This window comes from Oncorhynchus kisutch, unplaced genomic scaffold (genome assembly GCF_002021735.2).
Source record: "Oncorhynchus kisutch isolate 150728-3 unplaced genomic scaffold, Okis_V2 scaffold747, whole genome shotgun sequence".
NCBI lineage: Eukaryota > Metazoa > Chordata > Actinopteri > Salmoniformes > Salmonidae > Oncorhynchus > Oncorhynchus kisutch.
Genome location: NW_022262692.1, coordinates 128,302 through 147,500, shown reverse-complemented (window position 1 = coordinate 147,500; position 19,199 = coordinate 128,302). Strand labels below are relative to the sequence as shown.

At 50.5% G+C, this 19,199-nt stretch overlaps 1 pseudogene; it reads right to left on the bottom strand.

Annotated features, from left to right (window-relative positions):
- LOC116361829 (tetraspanin-18-like) overlaps positions 1 to 19,199 on the bottom strand; it is a 60,394-nt pseudogene that overhangs the window by 7,084 nt on the left and 34,111 nt on the right.

Here is a 19,199-nt window from a genome sequence, read left to right as displayed (position 1 = left end):
CCTGACCGGACCCTGACCCTGACCGGACCCTGACCCTGACCGGACCCTGACCGGACCCTGACCGAACCCTGACCCTGACCGGACCCTGACCCTGACCGGACTCTGACCGGACCCCTGACCGGACTCTGGACCGGACCGACCCTGACCGGACTCTGACCGGACCCTGACCGGACTCTGACCGGACCCTGACCGGACCTGACCGGACCCTGACCGGACCTGACCCTGACCCGGAACCCTGACCCTGACCGGACCCTGACCGGACCCTGACGGACCCTGAACCCTGACCGGACTCTGACCGGACCCTGACCGGACCCTGACCGGACTCTGACCCTGACCAGACCCTGACCGGACCCTGACCGGACTCTGACCCTGACCGGACCCTGACCCTGACCGGACTCTGACCGGACCCTGACCGGACCCTGACCCTGACCGGACCCTGACCGGACCCGGACCCTGACCGGACCCTGACCGGACCCTGACCGGACTCTGACCGGACCCTGACCGGACCCTGACCGGACTCTGACCGGACCCTGACCGGACTCTGACCCTGACCGGACTCTGACCCTGACCGGACTCTGACCGGACCCTGACCAGACCCTGACCGGACCCTGACCGGACTCTGACCCTGACCAGACCCTGACCAGACCCTGACCGGACTCTGACCCTGACCAGACCCTGACCAGACCCTGACCGGACCCTGACCAGACCCTGACCAGACCCTGACCCTGACCCTGACCAGACCCTGACCAGACGCTGACCGGACCCTGACCGGACCCTGACCCTGACTGGACTCTTACGGTGGTCATGAGGGCGTTCCACGTGGAGGTGAAGACGTCGGTGTTGTTGTGTCCCTGGTAGTGTCTCTTCAGATCTCTGGTAAACTTCTCTCTGGTGAGCTGCACAATAAAGAGAATAGTGTCTTTAGGATTCTACCAAACAGTTTACGACGTCCTTTTAAAACCACGGCAATCTCTAACGGTCTCGATAACCTTTGGCCAGAATTCTAATTGAGAATCGTTACCAGGTGCTTTACGGTGAGTTCGTTTGCTTGGACAACCCCATTACCGTAGCAACGCCACGGTACTGTTTCCCTGTTGTAGCTGATTCCTCGAAGCAAAAAGTCTCCACGGCAGGCTTGTTTTGACAACCCCATTACCATAGCAACCCCTGTAAAAGGCATCCCTCACGGTCGTCGTATCTGGGACTGATGCCTGATAGTGTAAGTCTACCCTGTCCTAATACGGGCGTAACATCCTGATGAGGTTACCGGATTCCAATCAGAGAGAGAAACAGAGAAACACTCACATGCTCCCGGAATACGAAGGCCAAGATGGCTGCTGCTAACTCTGCCAGGAAGATGACCAGGATGAGCAGGAAGAACTGAGGAGAGGGAGAGAGAAGAGGGACAATCCGAATAGTGACTCCATTCACTAAACACTTTAGATTTAAAAAAATGTTTTTAAATGGCTGCTAACATATGGAACCTCATAAATAAAACTCAATATACAGACAGAGAGATCGAATCCCCCGAGCTGACAAGGTACAAATCTGTCGTTCTGCCCCCTGAACGAGGCAGTTAACCCACTGTTCCCCGGTAGGCCATCATTATAAAATAAGAATGTGTTCTTAACTGAAGGTAAAATTAAAAATAAATAAAAAATAAGTCAAAGATCTCGTTCGTTTCAGTGACCAATAATTAACACACCATCATTTAGTCCACTAGGTGGCACTATTTCTTATATCGCTTCACTACCTGAATAACCCCAGCGTTTTACAGCATCAAGGTACCAGCTGAGACATCTTATAGCCAATCATAATGATTAGTGTAGACGGGGTGAAGGTTCAGGAGGGAAATAGTTGTCACCTGATTGGTTTTCACGCAGTTTAGTTGTCACCTGATTGGTTTTCACACAGCTTAGTTGTCACCTGATTGGTTTTCACGCAGTTTAGTTGTCACCTGATTGGTTTTCACACAGTTTAGTTGTCACCTGATTGGTTTTCACACAGCTTAGTTGTCACCTGATTGGTTTTCACGCAGCTTAGTTGTCACCTGATTGGTTTTCACGCAGCTTAGTTGTCACCTGATTGGTTTTCACACAGCTTAGTTGTCACCTGATTGGTTTTCACACAGCTTAGTTGTCACCTGATTGGTTTTCACGCAGTTTAGTTGTCACCTAATTGGTTTTCACACAGCTTAGTTGTCACCTGATTGGTTTTCACACAGCTTAGTTGTCACCTGATTGGTTCACGCAGCTTAGTTGTCACCTGATTGGTTTTCACACAGCTTAGTTGTCACCTGATTGGTTTTCACGCAGCTTAGTTGTCACCTGATTGGTTTTCACACAGCTTAGTTGTCACCTGATTGGTTTTCACACAGCTTAGTTGTCACCTGATTGGTTCACGCAGCTTAGTTGTCACCTGATTGGTTTTCACACAGCTTAGTTGTCACCTGATTGGTTTTCATGCAGTTTATCAGCGATATCCAATTACCAGCACTGCTTTGTGTAATTCTACATGCTGACAAGCCAAGAGCGCTAAACCAAACATAATGTAGAGTAGATAACTAACCAAACATAATGTAGAGTAGATAACTAACCAAACATAATGTAGAAGTAGATAACTAACCAAACATAACGTAGAGTAGATAACTAACCAAACATAACGTAGAGTAGATAACTAACCAAACATAATGTAGAGTAGATAACTAACCAAACAGAATGTAGAGTAGATAACTAACCAAACAGAATGTAGAGTAGATAACTAACCAAACATAATGTAGAGTAGATAACTAACCAAACATAATGTAGAGTAGATAACTAACCAAACATAATGTAGAGTAGATAACTAACCAAACATAACGTAGAGTAGATAACTAACCAAACATAACGTAGAGTAGATAACTAACCAAACATAACGTAGAGTAGATAACTAACCAAACATAATGTAGAGTAGATAACTAACCAAACATAATGTAGAGTAGATAACTAACCAAACATAATGTAGAGTAGATAACTAACCAAACAGAATGTAGAGTAGATAACTAACCAAACAGAATGTAGAGTAGATAACTAACCAACATAACGTAGAGTAGATAACTAACCAAACATAATGTAGAGTAGATAACTAACCAAACATAATGTAGAGTAGATAACTAACCAAACATAATGTAGAGTAGATAACTAACCAAACATAATGTAGAGTAGATAACTAACCAAACATAACGTAGAGTAGATAACTAACCAAACATAACGTAGAGTAGATAACTAACCAAACATAACGTAGAGTAGATAACTAACCAAACATAATGTAGAGTAGATAACTAACCAAACATAATGTAGAGTAGATAACTAACCAAACATAATGTAGAGTAGATAACTAACCAAACATAACGTAGAGTAGATAACTAACCAAACATAACGTAGAGTAGATAACTAACCAAACATAACGTAGAGTAGATAACTAACCAAACATAATGTAGAGTAGATAACTAACCAAACATAATGTAGAGTAGATAACTAACCAAACATAATGTAGAGTAGATAACTAACCAAACAGAATGTAGAGGGTTAGGGTTAGGGTTAGAGTAGATAACTAACCAAACAGAATGTAGAGTAGATAACTAACCAAACATAACGTAGAGTAGATAACTAACCAAACATAACGTAGAGTAGATAACTAACCAAACATATGTAGAGTAGATAACTAACCAAACATAATGTAGAGTAGATAACTAACCAAACATAACGTAGAGTAGATAACTAACCCAAACATAACGTAGAGTAGATAACTAACCAAACATAACGTAGAGTAGATAACTAACCAAACATAACGTAGAGTAGATAACTAACCAAACATAACGTAGAGTAGTTGACTTACAAAGAGGAATGTTTATAGCACTATTATAACACACTGAACTTACAAAGAGCAGCAGACACCTGTTCTCCCGGATGGCTCCGCAGCAGCCCAGGAAGCCCAGGAGGAAGAGCATTGCCCCCATGGCCAGGATGATGTAGACCCCAGTGAAGAGCAGAGGGTTGGCTGCTACAATCTCCCTGAAGCCCATAGGGTCCACCAGTACCCACACACCCACACCAAGCAGGAAGGAGCCTCCTAACTGGACCACACACACACACACACACACACACAGAGAGGGAGCCAATCAGAATAGGAGAGACACACAGGCAGCCAATCAGAACAGAGTATAGCCAGGAAGAAGGAAGTATAGTAGGAAGTTGATGTCTGATTTAATTGGGAGAGGCTATACCGTGGGCCCAAGTTAATGATGCTTGTCACTCAAGTATGACAGGTGGATGGATTATCTTGGCAGAGGAGAAATGCTCACTAACAGGGATGTAAACAAATTGGTGCGCAACATTTGAGAAAAATACGCTTTTTTGTTCGCATGGAACATTTCTGGGATATTTTTATTTCAGCTGATGTAACATGAGACCAACACTTTACATGTTGCATTTCTATTTTTGTTCAGTGGGACATCAGCCAGTAGAACATCAGACAGCAGAACATCAGACAGCAGAACATCAGCCAGTAGAACATCAGACATCAGAACATCAGAACATCAGACAACAGAACATCAGACAACAGAACATCAGACAACAGAACATCAGACATCAGACATCAGACAGCAGAACATCAGACATCAGAACATCAGAACATCAGACAGCAGAACATCAGAACATCAGACAGCAGAACATCAGACATCAGAACATCAGACAACAGAACATCAGACAACAGAACAGGGAGTGTAAAGCAAGCAGCATGTACTCACAAAAATGAGGAAGTTGAAGAAGAACATGAGGTACTTGATACAGCTGAGACAGTCCCCCTCCATGGCTGTTCCCTGTGCTGAAGCCTCCCTGGACCCCTGCAGAAACACACACACACACACACACACACACACACACACACACACACACACACACACACACACACACACACACACACACACACACACACACACACACACACACACACACACACACACACACACACACACACACACACACACACACACACACACACAGAGAGAGAGAAGCCTGTTAATTACTGAAAAGCATAGAGCCCTGTACAACATAAAACAGAAGGTTATGCCATAGCGTGTCTCCAGGATGGATGAGCTGCAGTTCACCTACGGGTCTCCAGGATGGATGAGCTGCAGTTCACCTACGGGTCTTTGGACTCTAGAGAAGTTAAATCGTCCTCTTAGAGACTGAGGTGAGAAGAGCCGTCGTCTCCTCTCTTCCACAACAAGGAGATACAAGGACAGACATGAGAGAGTAAAAGCTAAGCGCAGAGAGATGTCAGTCCCCAAGAGATTGTGGGAACCTGTCACTGCCAGGCTGAGTCCCCGAGTGACTAGTGAGCGACTCTGTGTCATGTGGGGACCGTGTGGGAGGATGTGTTATACTTCGTCAGAATCAGTGATCCTGGTGTGATGAGGACCAACAGTCTCTTCCAGCTATGATGGTGTTGACCAGGACGACGCCACCTGCTGTCACCTGTCACAGCTGACTCACTTCACATGCTGCAGTGACACCGTTCAGACGACACAAACCTCATCACTTAGATAGGCAGTGTGCTGTCTGTCTGACCTCGTCACTTAGATAGGCAGTGTGCTGTCTGTCTGACCTCGTCACTTAGATAGGAAGTGTGCTGTCTGTCTGACCTCATCACTTAGATAGGCAGTGTGCTGTCTGTCTGACCTCATCACTTAGATAGAAAGTGTGCTGTTTGTCTGACCTTATCACTTAGATAGGCAAGGCTGTCTGTCTGACCTCATCACTTAGATAGGAAGTGTGCTGTCTGTCTGACCTCATCACTTAGATAGAAAGTGTGCTGTCTGTCTGACCTTATCACTTAGATAGGCAAGGCTGTCTGTCTGACCTCGTCACTTAGATAGGCAGTGTGCTGTCTGTCTGACCTCGTCACTTAGATAGGAAGTGTGCTGTCTGTCTGACCTCGTCACTTAGATAGGCAGTGTGCTGTCTGTCTGACCTCGTCACTTAGATAGGAAGTGTGCTGTCTGTCTGACCTCGTCACTTAGATAGGTAGTGTGCTGTCTGTCTGACCTCATCACTTAGATAGGCAGTGTGCTGTCTGTCTGACCTCATCACTTAGATAGGAAGTGTGCTGTCTGTCTGACCTCATCACTTAGATAGAAAGTGTGCTGTCTGTCTGACCTTATCACTTAGATAGGCAAGGCTGTCTGTCTGACCTCATCACTTAGATAGGAAGTGTGCTGTCTGTCTGACCTTAGATAGGCAGTGTGCTGTCTGTCTGACCTTAGATAGGCAGTGTGCTGTCTGTCTGACCTTAGATAGGCAGTGTGCTGTCTGTCTGACCTTAGATAGGCAGTGTGCTGTCTGTCTGACATCACTTAGATAGGCAGTGTGCTGTCTCTCTGACCTTAGATAGGCAGTGTGCTGTCTGTCTGACCTTAGATAGGCAGTGTGCTGTCTGTCTGACCTGAGATAGGCAGTGTGCTGTCTGTCTGACCTTAGATAGGCAGTGTGCTGTCTGTCTGACCTTAGATAGGCAGTGTGCTGTCTGTCTGACCTTAGATAGGCAGTGTGCTGTCTGTCTGACCTTAGATAGGCAGTGTGCTGTCTGTCATCACTTACATAGGCAGTGTGCTGTCTGTCTGACCTTAGATAGGCAGTGTGCTGTCTGTCTGACCTTAGATAGGCAGTGTGCTGTCTGTCGGCCCTCCCTGTTCACACCAGCAATAAATGAAACCCGACTCTCCCTGGGTACATCCCATCCCTGTATAGTGCACTATGAGCCCTGTGGGTACTACATAGGGAATAGGGTGCTATCTGCTACATACACCCCTATTGTTAGTCCCTCAGTGGGAACTCAGCTGAGTGTATTTACTGCCTATCTGAACACTGTCTGACCTGTGTTGCATTTAACTAAATGGTGTGTGTGTGTGTGTGTGTGTGTGTGTGTGTGTGTGTGTGTGTGTGTGTGTGTGTGTGTGTGTGTGTGTTTGGTGGAGTCCAGTTCTGCTATGACTGGCCGGGACAGAGTAGAGCACTCTGGGTAATTGGTGTCCTTTAAAGGAGATTTTGGGTAATGAAGTGAAGTCTTTTTTTCATAAGTGTCTGGGGAATTTGGGTTTATTGACACACACACACACAAAGAGAGAGAGAAACACACACACACAAAGAGAGAGAGAGAAACACACACACACACACAGAGAGAAGGAAACACACACACACACACAGAAAGAGAGAAACACACACACACACACAGAGAGAGAAACACACACACACACACACACACAGAGAGAAACACACACACACACACACACAGAGAAACACACACACACACACAGAGAGAGAGAAACACACACACACACACAGAGAGAGAAACACACACACACACAGAGAGAGAAACACACACACACACAGAGAGAAACACACACACACAGAGAGAGAGAGAAACACACACACACACAGAGAGAGAGAGAGAGAGAGAAACACACACACACACAGAGAGAGAGAGAAACACACACACACACAGAGAGAGAGAGAAACACACACACACACACACAATGCACAGAACTCCAGTGTCCCACTCTGCAGCTGTGGTTCCTGTTTAAAATAGGACTAGGGGCAGCTGGGCGATTCCACACTGCCAAATAGAAGATGGACAGAAATAATTCCCTTCACTATCTCCCCCTCTCTCTCTCCTCTACTCTCCTCCTTTCCTCTCCATCCTCATCCTCTCTTTTCTATTCTCCTCTCATTCCTCTCTCCTCCTCTCCTATCTATTCTCCTCTCATTCCTCTCCTCTCTATTCTCCTCCTCCTCTCTCCTCCTCCTCCTCTCCTATCTATTCTCCTCTCATTCCTCTCTCCTCCTCTCTTCTCCTCTCCTCTCTATTCTCCCCCTCCTCCTCTCCTATCTATTCTCCTCTCATTCCTTTCTCCTCCTTCTCTCTTCTCCTCCTCTCCTCTCTATTCTCCTCCTCCTCTCTATTCTCCTCCTCTCCTATCTATTCTCCTCTCTCCTCCTCCTCTCTATTCTCCTCCTCTCCTCTCTATTCTCCTCCTCTCTATTCTCCTCCTCTCCTATCTATTCTCCTCTCATTCCTCTCCTCTCTATTCTCCTCCTCCTCTCTCCTCCTCCTCCTCTCCTATCTATTCTCCTCTCATTCCTCTCTCCTCCTCTCTTCTCCTCTCCTCTCTATTCTCCTCCTCCTCCTCTCCTATCTATTCTCCTCTCATTCCTCTCTCCTCCTCCTCTCTCCTCCTCCTCTCTATTCTCCTCCTCTCCTCTCTATTCTCCTCCTCCTCTCTATTCTCCTCCTCTCCTATCTATTCTCCTCTCATTCCTCTCTCCTCCTCCTCTCTTCTCCTCTCATTCCTCTATTCTCCTCCTCCTCTCTATTCTCCTCCTCTCCTATCTATTCTCCTCTCATTCCTCTCTCCTCCTCCTCTCTTCTCCTCTCATTTCTATCTTCTCCTCCTCCTCTCTTCTCCTCTCATTCCTCTCTTCTCCTCCTCTCCTCTCTTCTCCTCCTCTCCTCTCTATTCTCCTCCTCCTCAGAGAGCAGCAGTTCCAGTATAATTCAATAGTCCTGCATCCTGCTGTTCCCTAAAGCAGTTTACAGCACAATACTGGCCCTCCCTCAGGTGTAGAGCTCAATAGACCCATGTTATAGAGTGTGTGGTTTCAATAGTCCCATGTTATAGAGTGTGTGGTTTCAATAGACCCAAGTTATAGAGTGTGTGGTTTCAATTGACCCATGTTATAGAGTGTGTGGTTTCAATAGACCCATGTTATAGAGTGTGTGGTTTCAATAGACCCATGTTATAGAGTGTGTGGTTTCAATAGACCCATGTTATAGAGTGTGTGGTTTCAATAGACCCATGTTATAGAGTGTGTGGTTTCAATAGACCCATGTTAGAGTGTGTGGTTTCAATAGACCCATGTTATAGAGTGTGTGGTTTCAATAGACCCATGTTATGGAGTGTGTGGTTTGTGCGTGTGTGTGTGTGTGTGTGTGTGTGTGTGTGTGTGTTTCTGTCACAAGCCCTGATAGATTCTGCTGTGCTCACCCATCCAGAGACTCATTCACCCATTTTTTTATCTTTATTTAACTAGGCATGTCAGTTAAGAACAAATTCATATCTGCTCAGAAACGAACTGAAACACACACCAAACCTCTTCAGGGCCTACAGGTACAGTGATCGGTAAGCTGCTCTGACAGCTGATGCTTAAAGTTAGAGAGGGAGATATGAGACTCCAGCTTCAGTGATTTTTGCAATTCGTTCCAGTCATTGGCAGCAGAGAACTGGAAGGAAAGGCAGCCAAAGGAGGAATTGGCTTTGGGGATGACCAGTGAAATATACCTGCTGGAGCACGTGCTACGGGTGGGTGCTGCTATGGTGACCAGTGAGCTGAGATAAGGCGGGACTTTACCTAGCATAGACTTATAGATGACCTGGAGCCAGTGGGTTTGGCGATGAATATGTAGCGAGGACCAGCCAACGAGAGCGTACAGGTCACAGAGGTGGGTAGTATATGGGGCTCTGGTGACTAAAAGGATGGCACTGTGATAGACTACATCCAGTTTGCTGAGTAGAGTGTTGGAGGCTATTTTGTAAATGACATCGCCAAGGATCAGTCAGTCAATGATTGGTAGGATAGTCAGTTTTATGAGAGGGTATGTTTGGCACCCTCCCACCCGACTAGCCTCCCCAGCCCCACCGCTAACTACCTCCTAGCCTCCCCCAGCCCCACCTATTGAGGTGGCTAGCAGTGGGGATAGGAGTTGGCTAGCGGTGGGGTTGGGGGAGGCTAGGAGGTGGCTAGCGGTGGGGCTGGGGGAGGCTAGGAGGTGGCTAGCGGTGGGGCTGGGGGAGGCTAGGAGTTGGCTAGCGGTGGGGCTGGGGGAGGCTAGTAGGTGGCTAGCGGTGGGGCTGGGGGAGGCTAGGAGGTGGGGCTGGGGGAGGCTAGGAGGTGGCTAGCGGTGGGGCTGGGGGAGGCTAGGAGGTGGGGCTGGGGGAGGCTAGGAGGTGGCTAGCGGTGGGGCTGGGGTAGGCTAGGAGGTGGCTAGCGGTGGGGCTGGGGGAGGCTAGGAGGTGGCTAGCGGTGGGGCTGGGGGAGGCTAGGAGGTGGATAGCGGTGGGGCTGGGGGAGGCTAGGAGGTGGCTAGCGGTGGGGCTGGGGGAGGCTAGGAGGTAGGGCTGGGGGAGGCTAGTAGGTGGCTAGCGGTGGGGCTGGGGGAGGCTAGGAGGTGGGGCTGGGGGAGACTAGGAGGTGGCTAGCGGTGGGGCTGGGGGAGGCTAGGAGGTGGCTAGCGGTGGGGCTGGGGGAGGCTAGGAGGTGGATAGCGGTGGGGCTGGGGGAGGCTAGGAGGTGGCTAGCGGTGGGGCTGGGGGAGGCTAGGAGGTAGGGCTGGGGAAGGCTAGTAGGTGGCTAGCGGTGGGGCTGGGGGAGGCTAGGAGGTGGGGCTGGGGGAGACTAGGAGGTGGCTAGCGGTGGGGCTGGGGGAGGCTAGGAGGTGGCTAGCGGTGGGGCTGGGGGAGGCTAGGAGGTGGCTAGCGGTGGGGCTGGGGGAGGCTAGGAGGTGGCTAGCAGTGGGGCTGGGGGAGGCTAGGAGGTGGCTAGCGGTGGGGCTGGGGGAGGCTAGGAGGTGGCTAGCGGTGGAGTTTGAGGAAGTGCAGCGTATACAGGAAGTGTTTTCTCACAGGACAGAGAACATTGGATTCAGATTTCCTTCATCAATCAGAACACGGCCTCCCGGGTGGCGCAGTGGTTAAGGGCGCTGTACTGCAGCGCCAGCTGTGCCACCAGAGACTCAGGGTTCGCGCCCAGGCTCTGTCGTAACCGGCCGCGACCGGGAGGTCCATGGGGTGACGCACAATTGGCCTAACGTCGGGTTAGGGAGGGCTTGGCCGGTAGGGATATCCTTGTCTCATCGCGCACCAGCGACTCCTGTGGCGGGCCGGGCGCATTACGCGCTGACGAGGTCGCTAGGGGCACGGTGTTTCGTCCGACACATTGGTGCAGCTGGCTTCCGGGTTGGATGCGTGCTGTGTTAAGAAGCAGTGCGGCTTGGTTGGGTTGTGTATCGGAGGACACATGACTTTCAACCTTCGTCTTTCCCGAGCCCGTACGGGAGTTGTAGCGATGAGACAAGATAGTAGCTACTAAAACAATTGGATACCACGAAATTGTGGAGAAAAAGGGGTAAAATAAAAAAATATATTAAAAAAATTAATCAGAACACAGCTGCTTCTTCCTACACCTCCTCCTCCACCTTCACTACTATCTCCTCCTCCTCCACCTCCTTCACTACTATGTGCTCCACCTTCTCCTTAACTACTATCTCCTCCTCCTCCATTATCTCCTCCACCTCCTCCTTAACTACTATCTCCTCCTCCTCCATTATCTGCTCCACAACCTCCTCCACTATCTCCTCCACCTTCTGCTCCACCTCCTCCTTCTCCTTCACTACTATCTCCTCCTCCTCCATTATCTGCTCCACCTCCTCCTCCTCCACCTCCTCCTCCTCCACTCTCCACCACCTCCTTCTCCATTATCTGCTCCACCTCCTCCTCCTCCTTCACTACTATCTCCTCCACCTCCTCCTCCATTATCTGCTCCACCACCTCCTCCACCTCCACCTCCTCCTCCTTCACTATCTTTAGTCTGATGAAAGTATCCTCTCTCTCTCTCAGACCTTGAGAGCAGTATCTCCTCCTCCTCCTCCATTATCTGCTCCACCTCCTCCTCCTCCTCCACCTCCTTCTCCATTATCTGCTCCACCTCCTCCTCCACCTCCTCCTTCACTACTATCTCCTCCTCCTCCATTATCTGCTCCTCCTCCTCCTCCTCCTCCTCCTCCACCTCCTTCTCCATTATCTGCTCCACCTCCTCCTCCACCTCCTCCTTCACTACTATCTCCTCCTCCTCCATTATCTGCACCTACTCCTCCTCCTTCACTACTATCTCCTCCTCCACCTCCTCCTCCTCCTCCATTATCTGCTCCTCCTCCTCCTCCTCCTCCTCCTCCTCCACCTCCTTCTCCATTATCTGCTCCACCTCCTCCTCCACCTCCACCTTCACTACTATCTCCTCCACATCCTCCACCTCCTTCACTACTATGTGCTCCACCTTCTCCTTAACTACTATCTCCTCCTCCTCCATTATCTCCTCCACCTCCTCCTTAACTACTATCTCCTCCTCCTCCATTATCTGCTCCTCCACTCTCCACCACCTCCTTCTCCATTATCTGCTCCACCTCCTCCTCCTCCACCTCCTCCTCCTCCACTCTCCACCACCTCCTTCTCCATTATCTGCTCCACCTCCTCCTCCACCTCCTCCTTCACTACTATCTCCTCCTCCTCCATTATCTGCTCCTCCTCCTCCTCCTCCTCCTCCACCTCCTTCTCCATTATCTGCTCCACCTCCTCCTCCACCTCCTCCTTCACTACTATCTCCTCCTCCTCCATTATCTGCACCTACTCCTCCTCCTTCGCTACTATCTCCTCCTCCACCTCCTCCTCCTCCTCCATTATCTGCTCCTCCTCCTCCTCCTCCACCTCCTTCTCCATTATCTGCTCCACCTCCTCCTCCACCTCCACCTTCACTACTATCTCCTCCACATCCTCCACCTACTTCACTACTATGTGCTCCACCTTCTCCTTAACTACTATCTCCTCCTCCTCATTATCTCCTCCACCTCCTCCTTAACTACTATCTCCTCCTCCTCCATTATCTGCTCCACAACCTCCTCCACTATCTCCTCCACCTTCTGCTCCACCTCCTCCTTCTCCTTCACTACTATCTCCTCCTCCTCCATTATCTGCTCCACCTCCTCCTCCTCCACTCTCCACCACCTCCTTCTCCATTATCTGCTCCACCTACTCCTCCTCCTTCACTACTATCTCCTCCACCTCCTCCTCCATTATCTGCTCCACCACCTCCTCCACCTCCTCCTCCACCTCCTCCTCCTTCACTATCTTTAGTCTGATGAAAGTATCCTCTCTCTCTCTCAGACCTTGAGAGCAGTATCTCCTCCTCCTCCTCCATTATCTGCTCCACCTCCTCCTCCTCCTCCTCCTCCACCTCCTTCTCCATTATCTGCTCCACCTCCTCCTCCACCTCCTCCTTCACTACTATCTCCTCCTCCTCCATTATCTGCTCCTCCTCCTCCTCCACCTCCTTCTCCATTATCTGCTCCACCTCCTCCTCCACCTCCTCCTTCACTACTATCTCCTCCTCCTCCATTATCTGCACCTACTCCTCCTCCTTCACTACTATCTCCTCCTCCACCTCCTCCTCCTCCTCCATTATCTGCTCCTCCTCCTCCTCCTCCTCCTCCTCCTCCACCTCCTTCTCCATTATCTGCTCCACCTCCTCCTCCACCTCCACCTTCACTACTATCTCCTCCACATCCTCCACCTCCTTCACTACTATATGCTCCACCTTCTCCTTAACTACTATCTCCTCCTCCTCCATTATCTCCTCCACCTCCTCCTTAACTACTATCTCCTCCTCCTCCATTATCTGCTCCACAACCTCCTCCACTATCTCCTCCACCTTCTGCTCCACCTCCTCCTTCACTACTATCTCCTCCTCCTCCATTATCTGCTCCACCTCCTCCTCCTCCACCTCCTCCTCCTCCACTCTCCACCACCTCCTTCTCCATTATCTGCTCCACCTCCTCCTCCTCCTTCACTACTATCTCCTCCACCTCCTCCTCCTCCATTATCTGCTCCACCACCTCCTCCACCTCCTCCTCCTTCACTATCTTTAGTCTGATGAAAGTATCCTCTCTCTCTCTCAGACCTTGAGAGCAGTATCTCCTCCTCCTCCTCCATTATCTGCTCCACCTCCTCCTCCTCCTCCTCCACCTCCTTCTCCATTATCTGCTCCACCTCCTCCTCCACCTCCTCCTTCACTACTATCTCCTCCTCCTCCATTATCTGCTCCTCCTCCTCCTCCTCCTCCACCTCCTTCTCCATTATCTGCTCCTCCTCCTCCTCCACCTCCTTCTTCACTACTATCTCCTCCTCCTCCATTATCTGCACCTACTCCTCCTCCTTCACTACTATCTCCTCCTCCACCTCCTCCTCCATTATCTGCTCCTCCTCCTCCTCCTCCACCTCCTTCTCCATTATCTGCTCCACCTCCTCCTCCACCTCCTCCTTCACTACTATCTCCTCCTCCTCCATTATCTGCACCTCCTCCTCCTCCTTCACTACTATCTCCTCCACCTCCTCCTCCTCCATTATCTGCTCCACCTTCTCCATTATCTGCTCCACATCCTCCTCCACCTCCTTCTCCATTACCTACTCCACATCCTCCTCCACCTCCTCCTTCACTACTATCTCCTCCTCCTCCATTATCTGCACCTCCTCCTCCTCCTTCACTACTATCTCTTCCACCTCCTCCTCCTCCTCCATTATCTGCTCCACCTTCTCCATTATCTGCTCCACATCCTCCTCCACCTCCTTCTCCATTATCTGCTCCACCTCCTCCTCCACCTCCTCCTTCACTACTATCTCCTCCTCCTCCATTATCTGCTCCACCTTCTCCATTATCTGCTCCACATCCTCCTCCACCTCCTTCTCCATTATCTGCTCCACATCCTCCTCCACCTCCTCCTCCTCCACTATCTTTAGTCTGATGAAAGGATCCTCTCTCTCTCTCAGACCTTGAGAGCAGTATGATAATAACAAGGTGGGTAAACAATCGTCTGTGTGCTACGCCAGACTAGGAGAAGCAACGGAAATACTGGAAATCCTCAAGAGTTTATTTGGGTTATAGTTTAAGGTTTAGTTTATATAGTGTCACGCGTGGCATATTTTTGGCCACCCGACTGACATGATCCAGATCAGAGTTTTATTTTAGAGGTTTTTTACGTTCCCTCACGTTAACGGTGTACTCTTCACTGCCTACATAGTGCACTGCTTCTGATCAAAGCCCCTGCACCCTATTCCCTATAAAGAGCGGAGCCTGGAGGGGTCAAAAGTAGTGCACTTTATAGAAAACAGGGAGCCATTTGTGACTCTGGTTCAGCTCCAGTGTCAGAGAGGGGAAGGGGTTTTCCTGAGGTAAACTCTGTACTGTCTGTGTCAGAGAGGGGAAGGAGTTTTCCTGAGGTAAACTCTGTACTGTCTGTGTCAGAGAGGAGAAGGGGTTTTCCTGAGGTAAACTCTGTACTGTCTGTGTCAGAGAGGAGAAGGGGTTTTCCTGAGGTAAACTCTGTACTGTCTCTGTCAGAGAGGGGAAGGGGTTTTCCTGAGGTAAACTCTGTACTGTCTGTCAGAGAGGGGAAGGGGTTTTCCTGAGGTAAACTCTGTACTGCTGTCTGTGTCAGAGAGGGGAAGGAGTTTTCCTGAGGTAAACTCTGTACTGTGTCTCTGTCAGAGAGGGGAAGGAGTTTTCCTGAGGTAAACTCTGTACCGTCTGTGTCAGAGAGGGGAAGAGGTTTTCCTGAGGTAAACTCTGTACCGTCTGTGTCAGAGAGGAGAAGGGGTTTTCCTGAGGTAAACTCTGTACTGTGTCTCTGTACTGTCTGTGTCAGAGAGGGGAAGGGGTTTTCCTGAGGTAAACTCTGTACTGTGTCTCTGTACTGTCTGTGTCAGAGAGGGGAAGGGGTTTTCCTGAGGTAAACTCTGTACTGCTGTCTGTGTCAGAGAGGGGAAGGAGTTTTCCTGAGGTAAACTCTGTACTGTGTCTCTGTCAGAGAGGAGAAAGGATTTTCCTGAGGTAAACTCTGTACTGCTGTCTGTGTCAGAGAGGAGAAGGGGTTTTCCTGAGGTAAACTCTGTACTGTCTGTGTCAGAGAGGAGAAGGGGTTTTCCTGAGGTAAACTCCGTACTGTGTGTCTCCGTACTGTGTGTCTCCGTACTGTGTGTCTCCGTACTGTGTGTCTCCGTACTGTGTGTCTCCGTACTGTCTGTGTCTCTGTCTACCTCTGGTAGCTTTATGACTCTGGGCCGACATCACAGAGACACAGTTCAGGCCCCGGCAGATCTCTCTCTTCATTCTCTTTATCTCACCATCTTTATTCCGTTAATTCTCAGTGTAAAAATATCTTCTTTAAAAAACCTCTGTGGGCAGTGAAAACGGGGGACAGCAGAGTTTCCTCATGACACAAACCAAACCAAAAGTCAAATGTTAAGATGTACTGTACATGCTGTGTGTACCCATAAACCCCATCAATGCCTGTTGTTTTTCAGAGTCATTCTGTCAACCTGAGGAATTTTATTTTATAACCTTGTTTTAACTTGGCAAGTCAAGTAAATACAAATTCTTACTTTTTGATGACAGCCTAGGAACAGTGGGATAACTGCCTTGTTCAGGGGCAGAATGAGAACTTTTCAGCTCTGGGATTTGATCTTATGACCTTACGGTTACAAGTCCAACGCTCTAACCACTTGGCTACCCGCCACCCTAATAGAGTAGGCTATTCTAAAACAGACACAACCACTTAACTGTCCTCCTCACAAACCACACGTCATTATGGCAACCCCATCTGCGGTAACTTAGAAATTAAAGCACACAAACAAAACCATTTCAATCTGGTGGTTTTGAGAGAAGAGATATGAAGAGGAGATATATGACTGAATGAAAGAATGAATGAACAAAAGGACAAATCAATTTAGAAAACAGATTAAGAGTGTAGAAAATCTCTGCAGGTCCCCTGAGACTCATTGTCTGACAGTCCCCTTGATACCCCAGCACCAGGTCTAACAGTCCCCTTGATACCCCACCACCAGGTAAACCAGTCCCCTTGATACCCCACCACCAGGTCTGCCAGTCCCCATGATACCCCAGCACCAGTTCTAACAGTCCCCTTGATACCCCACCACCAGCCCAGCCAGTCCTCTTGATACCCCACCACCAGCCCAGCCAGTCCCCTTGATACCCCACCACCAGGTCTGCCAGTCCCCATGATACCCCAGCACCAGGTCTAACAGTCCCCTTGATACCCCACCACCAGCCCAGCCAGTCCCCTTGATACCCCACCACCAGCCCAGCCAGTCCCCTTGATACCCCACCACCAGCCCTGCCAGTCCCCTTGATACCCCACCACCAGCCCTGCCAGTCCCATGATACCCCACCACCAGGTCTGCCAGTCCCCTTGATACCCCACCACCAGCCCAGCCAGTCCCCTTGATACCCCACCACCAGGTCAGCCAGTCCCCTTGATACCCCACCACCAGCCCTGCCAGTCCCATGATACCCCACCACCAGGTCTGCCAGTCCCCTTGATACCCCACCACCAGCCCTGCCAGTCCCCTTGATACCCCACCACCAGGTCTGCCAGTCGCCTTGATACCCCACCACCAGCCCTGCCAGTCCCCTTGATACCCCACCACCAGGTCTGACAGTCCCCATGATACCCCACCACCAGGTCAGCCAGTCCCCTTGATACCCCACCACCAGCCCTGCCAGTCCCCTTGATACCCCACCACCAGGTCTGCCAGTCCCCTTGATACCCCACCACCAGCCCTGCCAGTCCCCTTGATACCCCACCACCAGGTCTGCCAGGCCCCTTGATACCCCACCACCAGCCCTGCCAGTCCCCTTGATACCCCACCACCAGGTCTGCCAGTCCCCTTGATACCCCACCACCAGCCCTGCCAGTCCCCTTGATACCCCACCACCAGGTCAGCCAGTCCCCTTGATACCCCACCACCAGCCCTGCCAGTCCCCTTGATACCCCACCACCAGGTCTGCCAGTCCCCTTGATACCCCACCACCAGCCCTGCCAGTCCCCTTGATACCCCACCACCAGTCCCCTTGATACCCCACCACCAGCCCTGCCAGTCCCCTTGATACCCCACCACCAGGTCTGACAGTCCCCATGATACCCCACCACCAGCCCTGCCAGTCCCCATGATACCCCACCACCAGCCCAGCCAGTCCCCTTGATACCCCACCACCAGGTCAGCCAGTCCCCTTGATACCCCACCACCAGGTCAGCCAGTCCCCTTGATACCCCACCACCAGCCCAGCCAGTCCCCTTGATACCCCACCACCAGCCCTGCCAGTCCCCTTGATACCCCACCACCAGCCCTGCCAGTCCCCTTGATACCCCACCACCAGCCCTGCCAGTCCCCTTGATACCCCACCACCAGCCCTGCCAGTCCCCTTGATACCCCACCACCAGCCCTGCCAGTCCCCTTGATACCCCACCACCAGCCCTGCCAGTCCCCTTGATACCCCACCACCAGGTCTGCCAGTCCCCTTGATACCCCACCACCAGGTCTGCCAGTCCCCTTGATACCCCACCACCAGGTCTGAGATGCATACCAATCAAATGGAGAGAAGAGAGGGAAGGGAGGAGTAGACAGAGGAGAGCTAATGAGGAGATGGCTCCTCAGCTGACTGTTTCAGCTCTGCTCTCTGATGAGATGGCTCCTCAGCTGACTGTTTCAGTTCTGCTCTCTCATTAGATGGCTCCCCAGCTGACTGTTTCAGCTCTGCTCTCTGATGAGATGGCTCCTCAGCTGACTGTTTCAGCTCTGCTCTCTGATGAGATGGCTCCTCAGCTGACTGTTTCAGCTCTGCTCTCTGATGAGATGGCTCCTCAGCTGACTGTTTCAGTTCTGCTCTCTGATGAGATGGCTCCACAGCTGACTGTTTCAGCTCTGCTCTCTGATGAGATGGCTCTTAATAATGTATGTTTACCCCATAGTTGAAACAGAAACATCAACATGTCACAAACAACTTCAGATCCAAAGTGTGAAACATGCCATGGCTGTGTCCCAAATGACACCCTATTCCCAGTGCACCCTATGGGCCCTGGTCAGAAGAAGTAATCTCACCCTATGGGCCCTGGTCAGAAGAAGTAATGGCACCCTATGGGCCCTGGTCAGAAGAAGTAATGGCACCCTATGGGCCCTGGTCAGAAGAAGTAATGGCACCCTATGGGCCCTGGTCAGAAGAAGTAATGGCACCCTATGGGCCCTGGTCAGAAGAAGTAATGGCACCCTATGGGCCCTGGTCAGAAGAAGTAATGGCACCCTATGGGCCCTGGTCAGAAGAAGTAATGGCACCCTATGGGCCCTGGTCAGAAGAAGTAATGGCACCCTATGGGCCATGGTCAGAAGAAGTAATGGCACCCTATGGGCCCTGGTCAGAAGAAGTAATGGCACCCTATGGGCCCTGGTCAGAAGAAGTAATGGCACCCTATGGGCCCTGGTCAGG